At 41.3% G+C, this 7,838-nt stretch overlaps 1 long non-coding RNA gene across 1 annotated transcript; it reads right to left on the minus strand.

The window, feature by feature from the left end:
- Positions 1-265: 265 nt before the first annotated feature.
- Positions 266-1,401, minus strand: LOC139382782 (uncharacterized). Its single transcript, XR_011628659.1, has 3 exons — positions 1,295-1,401; positions 1,069-1,180; positions 266-799 (listed from the first exon to the last, which is right to left on the minus strand). It is a non-coding gene; the product is annotated as an uncharacterized lncRNA (long non-coding RNA).
- Between the last annotated feature and the right edge of the window lie 6,437 nt (positions 1,402-7,838).

The following is a 7,838-nucleotide window of genomic DNA, read 5'->3' on the forward strand; positions in this document are numbered from 1 at the left end:
TATTCATATGAGGAAAGCTACTCAATGTACAGTAGTGCTCATTCTTTTGACTAAAATAATCATGTGTTACTACACTACCAAGTTGAAAAGAATATAGAGCCCAACAGTTGTTGCATCAGTGTTTTCATTTGTCCTTGTGACAATATTCTTGCTCAGCAGCTGCATCATGCATTAGTATTTCTACACCAAAACAACCTGAAGTGTTCTGTTACTATGAAATTATATTACAATCACACTATGAAACAAACTGTATGAACAGTAAAAAGTATTTTAACTAATACAGTTAGATAATGAATGGAATACAATTAATCAGATGTCTTGTCACAAAGGAGTTCACAAGGGAAAAAGCTTCAAACATTTTCTTCACACCAGTAATATCTATGAACAACAAACTTTACAATTATTTTAATGGTATGCATAGTGCTAACAGACAGAATTTGGGTAAGTGAATTGTTATTGTCCTGGAACTTCACAATGCCGGGCATGGCGTGACAACCATAAAACTAGAGCTGCTTTGACTTCTCTAATCCAATTAAAGCCAATACTAAGTAGAGATGCATTACATGTTCATACTGAATGTGTGCTTGCCTCAACAGAGACTAGTCCCTTGTTAGGAAGCACTAATGCACTATTTTGATATGAAACGGGATCCTCATAGCAGTTATAGTATAGGTTAATATTCCTAGTTCCCAAATGCATTCTGATAAAAAAAAAAGGTCACAGAATTTGGCTCCAAATTGTTTATGTTGATCTCCTGCAGTCATGTATCATGCCAGGTTAGAAACGCAAAGCACAGCATCTGTATAGGAATAATGAGTGGTTCGAGTCACATGTTATACTTTTCAATCCTTTAATGTGATGCTTTTTCCATTTTATTGCATTATTCCAGACCTGGGCTAAAAATATTTATGAAATACTTGAGGTGTGCTTGATTTGGCTCAACTGGTACAATGGAAGCAATGGAGTAGTCCCAAAGGTGCAAACTCCTAAATCAAACACACCAAGTTTTTGAAAGTATTTTAGAAATATGCTTGATATAGGTCTGCATCATGACACACACTAAAGTACCTTAATCTGCGTGGGCAGCCATGGTAGCCAACCATGTACTCCTGGGCATAGCAGTACTTGCGGCAAGCCCCTCTGTAGCCTCAGGTCCAGCCTTGAACCTTTGTGTCATCAGCTGTAAGAAAAATATAACAAAACTTGACTGTGATGAACGAAAGTACCCCTTCATGACCAACATGTTGGGTTCTTGTCTTGTGAGTAATGCCACTCTGTTAATCTTGAAGTGTACCTTGCACTGCTGTCAGCAGCAGCAGAACTAGCATGACCAAACCCAGTCTCCTCATTTTGTTTCTTCAATAAACCCCCGACTCACCAGGCACTGTGCCTGCCTCTGTTGAGGCTGTTATATACAGAATTCCACCCCCCAAGGGGGAGGAGTTGTGGGAGTTTACGGAATCATCAATAATCACCAATAACACTCAGCGAGAGAGAGAGCCGGGCCCACTGACATCTGGGGGGGGGGGGGGGGGGGGGTGAAGCACCTGACCTGGCCTAACCCTTCCACTGTTGCATGTACTCTGAGCAGTGGAGCTGGGGCAAATAGTTTCAAGGGTATCCAGTAGCCATTTCCTGCAGTCAAATGACCTAGTGGCCTCATGGGTGGAATGTTATTAATATTTTTCATTATTTCATAGTTAATGAAAAATGTTTTCTTTATTTTACACTGAAAATCCGGTGTTTCTATACTGACCAAACATATAAACGCAACATGCAACAATTTCAACCATTTTACTGAGTTACAGTTCATAGGAAACCAGTCAATTGAAAAAAATAAATTAGTCCCTAATCTATGGATTTCACATGAGTTTGCAGGGGCACAACCATGGGCCCACCCACTGGGGAGCCAGGCCCTGAAAATCAGAATGAGTTTTCCCCCAAAAGGGCTTTATTACAGACAGAAATACTCCTCAGTTTTATCAGCTGTCCGGGTGGCTGGTCTCAGACGATCCCGACAGGTGAAGAAGCCAGATGTGGAGGTCCTGGGCTTGCATGGCTACACGTGGTCTGCAGTTTTAAAGCTGGTTGGATGTAATGCTCACCAACAGGGATGTAAATAAATGGATGTGCAACATTTCTGGGATATTTGATTTCAGCTCATGAAACATGGGACCAACACCTTACATGTTGCATTTCTATTTTTGTTCAGTATATGTCAAACGGTTTTGTTATATTCAGACTTCTGTGATGCTTATAAAAAAGTGTAATATTGGGATGCAAACTCAAAATTGAATGAATTTCAACTATATATCTGACTTGGTACAGGTGTCTTCTTTTTTTCAAGCCCATAGATTTGTTTTAGACTGCCATGAAACACTCTACAGTAAAAGGTTTTAACTTAATTGTCATTGACGGTCTGGTATCTGGCGTGGCGTGTATTCATGGACACCAAGGCAAGCCAGGTTTCCCCCAAAAATGTACCCCAATATATATATATATATATATATATTTTTTAAGTAACTATTGTCTCTGTTTCATAATTTTCTTTCAATTCGCAAAAGGCTGAATGTATCTCACAGGAGAAAGCATCTGAGCGAGAAAAACAGCACTCCTCTGTCTCTGTCATACTGTTTGGTCTGAAATGAGTATGACATAGTTGCCTCCCGTAGCATTGAGTACAAGGGAAGCCAGCGAGCAGTTGGCCACTCTTGACAAAAAAAGGATAACAAATTGCCAATCAGTGTGTTGAGCTAAACTGAGCGAGCTCAACTGTGAATGGTCCTGGCGGGAAAAAAAGTGTCAAGGGAAGCCAGCTTGGATTTCACGTGTCACCTATCAAATCGCTTTGAGAGCATACCTCATCAACATCACAACTTGAATTGTTGCTTCTACAGTCATGGCCAAAAGTTTTGAGAATGACACAAATATTAATTTCCACAAAGTTTCCTGCTTCAGTGTCTTTAAATATTTTTGTCAGATGTTACTATGGAATACTGAAGTATAATTACAACCATTTCAGCATTTCAAGTGTCAAAGGATTTTATTGATAATTACATGAAGTTGATGCAAAGAGTCCATATTTGCAGTGTTGACCCTTCTTTTTCAAGACCTCTGCAATCCGCCCTGGCATGCTGTCAATTAAATTAAGCCCATTCTTGCATAATCAATGCTTGGAGTTTGTCAGAATTTGTGTGTTTTTGTTTGTCCACCCGCCTCTTGAGGATTGACCACAAGCTCTCAATGGGATTAAGGTCTGGGGAGTTTCCTGGCCATGGACGCAAAATATCGATGTTTTGTTCCTCGTGCCGATAAGTTATCACTTTTGCCTTATGGCAAGGTGCTCCATCATGCTGGAAAAGGCATTTTTCGTCACCAAACTGTTCCTGGATGGTTGGGAGAAGTTGCTCTCGGAGGATGTGTTGGTTCCATTCTTTATTCATGGCTGTGTTCTTGTGAGTGAGCCCACCCCCTTGGCTGAGAAGCAACCCCACACATGAATGGTCTCAGGATGCTTTACTGTTGGCATGACACAGGACTGATGGTAGGGCTCACCACGTCTTCTCCGGGCAAGCTTTGTTCCGGATGCCCCAAACAATCAGAAAGGTGATTCATCAGTGAAAATGACTTTACCCCAGTCCTCAGCAGTTCAATCCCTGTACCTTTTGCAGAATATCAGTCTGTCCCTGATGTTTTTCCTGGAGAGAAGTGGCTTCTTTGCTGCCCCTCTTGACACCAGGCCATCCTCCAAAAGTCTTCGCCTCACTGTGAGTGCAGATGAACTCACACTTGTCTGCTGCCGTTCCTGAGCTAGCTCTGTACTGGTGGTGCCCCGATCCAGCAAATTAATCAACTTTAGGAGACGGTCCTGGAGCTTGCTGGACTTTCTTGGGAGCCCTGAAGCCTTCTTCACAACAATTGAACCGCTCTCCTTGAAGTTCTTGATGATCCGATAAATGGTTGATTTAGGTGCAATCTTCCTGGCAGCAATATCGTTGCCTGTTTTGTGCAAAGCAATGATGACGGCACGTATTTCCTTGCAGGTAACCATGGTTGACAGAGGAAGAACAATGATTCCAAGCACCACCCTCCTTTTGAAGCTTCCAGTCTGTTATTCGAACTCAATCAGCATGACAGAGTGATCTCCAGCCTTGTCCTCGTCAACACTCACACCTGTGTTAACAAGAGAATCACTGACATGATGTCAGCTGGTCCTTTTGTGGTAGGGCTGAAATGCAGAGGAAATGTTTTTGGTGGATTCAGTTTATTTGCATGGCAAAGAGGGACTTTGCAATTCATTTGATCACTCATTCTGGAGTATATGCAAATTGCCATCATACAAACTGAGGCAGCAGACTTTGTGAAAATTAATATTTGTGTCATTCTCAAAACTTTTGGCCACGACTGTAGTTGTGTTGTTGTCCTCCGGTGGCTAGCTAGCTAGCTAGCTAAAACAGTCCCTTTTCTTAAATTAGCCACGGATGGAGATAGGGATTTGGACTTGTGGTTTTACTTAATTCTCTGTACTGGCCAATGATTATAATGGCGATTCTGATCCAATCATTAATTCATACATTGTTGTGCCCCTAGCCTGAGAGGATGTTCAATATGTACAGTAGCTAGATGTAGAAGGCTGTATGAAAAATACAAGCGTGTACTGTATGACAGAATGATAGACCGTTACTGGTATCTGGTGCTGTGAATCATTATGTTAGTGCAAACATTAAATGAAAGCAATACACACCGTTTTAATTATCTGTCTAGGGCCTGAATTCAATCAGAACAACTGTTAACCGGTGATAGCAGACACACGCATAGTGGATGTTTTGGCGGTGTCGGAGGTGGAACTGTGTTGGAGTGGTGAAATCAATGAGCAGCTGCTCTTGTGATCAATATCAGAAATCCATCCTTTTTTTCATTCTTCATTTTCTTCATCATCTTGAATGAGTGTGAGACTCTAGACCTGACAAAAGACACAGGCTACTATGGCTGTGAAGAGGAGAAGCTAAATACTGTGTTATCAATTTGATCAAGACTGCTGTGATCAATCTAATTTGTACTGTAGGCTATTTTGTGATTAAGCATTTTTGTTTTCCCTGAGAAAATTAAATCACTATACCAAATAGGGGAAAATTATACAGGGTTAGTTTTGTCTTTTGTAGATCCCATGTTTGCTGATGATTACTACACCTCTTTTTCTGTTGTTAAACATTTGAGCCAAAATACCTGATTTCACATTTCAACATTATGATAAACATATCTGTGGAGAACTATGCACAGCCTTGTCAGCAGAAATTTAGTATTCACAACCCCTCCCAGGCAGCAGTAGCAACAGCATCAGCAGCAGAGGCACATGACTGGCTCCCTCTTCCACATGCACAGCCCGCCCAGTGAGGGGTAGAGCACTCCTACAAAATAGGCTACTGCGTTGCCTTTTACAACCTACACATGCCTGACATTGTGGTTTCTCCTAATATTTGATTTGACATTATGAACAGTCTTTGTTCCATCCCTGAACACAAATATAAAACGCAACATGTAAAGTGTTGGTCCCATTTTTCATAAGCTGAAATTAAAGATCCCAGAGATGTTCCATATGCACAAAAAGCTGATTTCTCTCAAATTTGTTGACATTCCGGTTAGCTAGCAAATCTCATTTGCCAAGATAATCAAATCACATGTGTCGAATACCGTGAAATGCTTACTTACAAGCCCTTAACCAACAATGCAGTTCAAGAAATAGAAAATATTTACTAAATAAAATACAAAGTAACACAATAAATTAACAATAATGAGGCTACATATAGGCTACATACAGGGGGTACAGGTTAGTCGAGGTAATTTGTACATGTAGGTAGGGGTAAAGTGACAACGCATAGATAATAAACAGCGAGTAGCAGAAGTGTAAAAACAAAATGGGGTGGGGGGGGGTGGGGGTGTATTAATCAATGTGGCCATTTGATTAATTGTTCAACAGTCAAATGGCTTGGGGGTCAAAGCTGTTAAGGAGCCTTTTGGACCTAGACTTGGTGCTCTGTTACCGCTTGCTTCTCCGGTAGCAGAGAGAACAGTCTACGACTTGGGTGACTGGAGTCTCTGACACCGCCTAGTATCACAACTGGCCGGGATTGGGAGCCCCATAGGGTGGCGCACAATTTGCCCAGTGTCGTCCCGGTTTGGCCGTTGTAGGCCGTCATTATGAATAAGAATTTGTTCTTAAGTTCTTAACTGACTTGCCTAGTTAAATGAAGGTTATAAATAAATTAAAAATATAAAAGAAAATAGTATATACAGTACCGGTCAAAAGTTTGGACACACCTACTCATTCAAGGGTTTTTCTTCATTTTTACTATTTTCTACATTGTAGAATAATAGTGAAGACATCAAAACTATGAAATAACACATCGTTACACATAGTCATGTAGTTACCCCAAAAATATATTTTCTATTTGAGATTCTTCAAAGTAGCCACCCTTTTTCTTGATGACAGCTTTGCACACTCTTGACATTCTTTCAACCAGCTTCATGAGGTAGTCACATGGAATGCATTTCATTTAACAGGTGTAGTCCAACACTCTAACCACTAGGCTACCCTGCCGCAATGGACCCAATGGAGATCTCCCAAAAGTGCAGGTCAAAGCAAACACTCAAAGTATTTGAAATATTTTGAATAGTATTTGACCCCAGGTCTGGTGAACATAATTTGCTCCTGTTCTACATGGCCTGAATGAAAAACACAATGCATTCTGGTATAGGAGAGGTTAAAGGCATTCGTGGATTGCCATTTGTAAATATAGCTGCCTGCAGCATTGTCTGGGTTATCTCTCCATACCTCTGCTATTCAGTCAGCACAGCGTGACACTACTACAATGGATTAAACCCTCACAAATCTGTTTGCATGGGCTTTGTCTCTGACATCACAGCTGTGTCTGAAAACATTACTAGCGATCAAATCCTTGCTTCCTCCATCCTTGTTTTCTCAATTCCTCTCAAAGCTCATTGGTGGAGGCATTCCAAGGGAGGAACATCGGTTCCTGTCCTCCAATGCACTGTGAGAGGAATTGAGGAGATGAGTATGGAGGAAGCAAGGATTTGACAGCTGCCGATGCACGGAAAACCCAGCCAACTGTATATTATCTGTGTTGTTGTTCAGCCACAACTCGTGAAACATAAGATATTACAGCTTTTAATGTCCCGTTGGTGGGATTAGTCTCGAATGGAGATCCTCCCGTTTATTCTCCAGTGATTGCACGTTGGCCAATAGAACGGATGGTAGAGACAGGTTACCCACTTGCCGACCAACCCTCACAAGGCACCTCAATCTCCGCCCGTTTTTCCATCTTTTCTTCACGTGAATGATGGGGATTTGGGCCTGGTCTTGGAGAAGCAGTATATCCTTAGGTTGGACTCATTAAAGAAAATAATATTTGTCCAGTTTGAGGTAAGTAATCTCTGTTCTGATATCCAGAAGCTCTTTTCGGTCATCAGAGACAGTAGCAGCATTATGCACAAAAAAGGTTACAAACGATGCGAAAAAGAAAAAAAAATTGCACAGTTGTTTAGGAGCCCATAAAACGGCAGCCATCCCTTCAAGAGCCACTATCTCCTATCCATCCACCTAACAGGTGTGGCATATCAAGAAGCTGATTAAATAGCATGATCATTACACAGGTGCAACTTGTGCTGGGAACAATAAAAGGCGACTCTAAAATGTGCAGTTGTGTCGCACAACACAATGCCACAGTTGTTTCAAGTTGAGGGAGCTTGCAATTGGCATGCTTAGAGCAGGAATGTCCACCAGAGCTGATAACAGAGAATTTAAAGTTAATTTCTCTACC

Source organism: Oncorhynchus clarkii, chromosome 24, assembly GCF_045791955.1.
Source record: "Oncorhynchus clarkii lewisi isolate Uvic-CL-2024 chromosome 24, UVic_Ocla_1.0, whole genome shotgun sequence".
Lineage (NCBI taxonomy): Eukaryota > Metazoa > Chordata > Actinopteri > Salmoniformes > Salmonidae > Oncorhynchus > Oncorhynchus clarkii.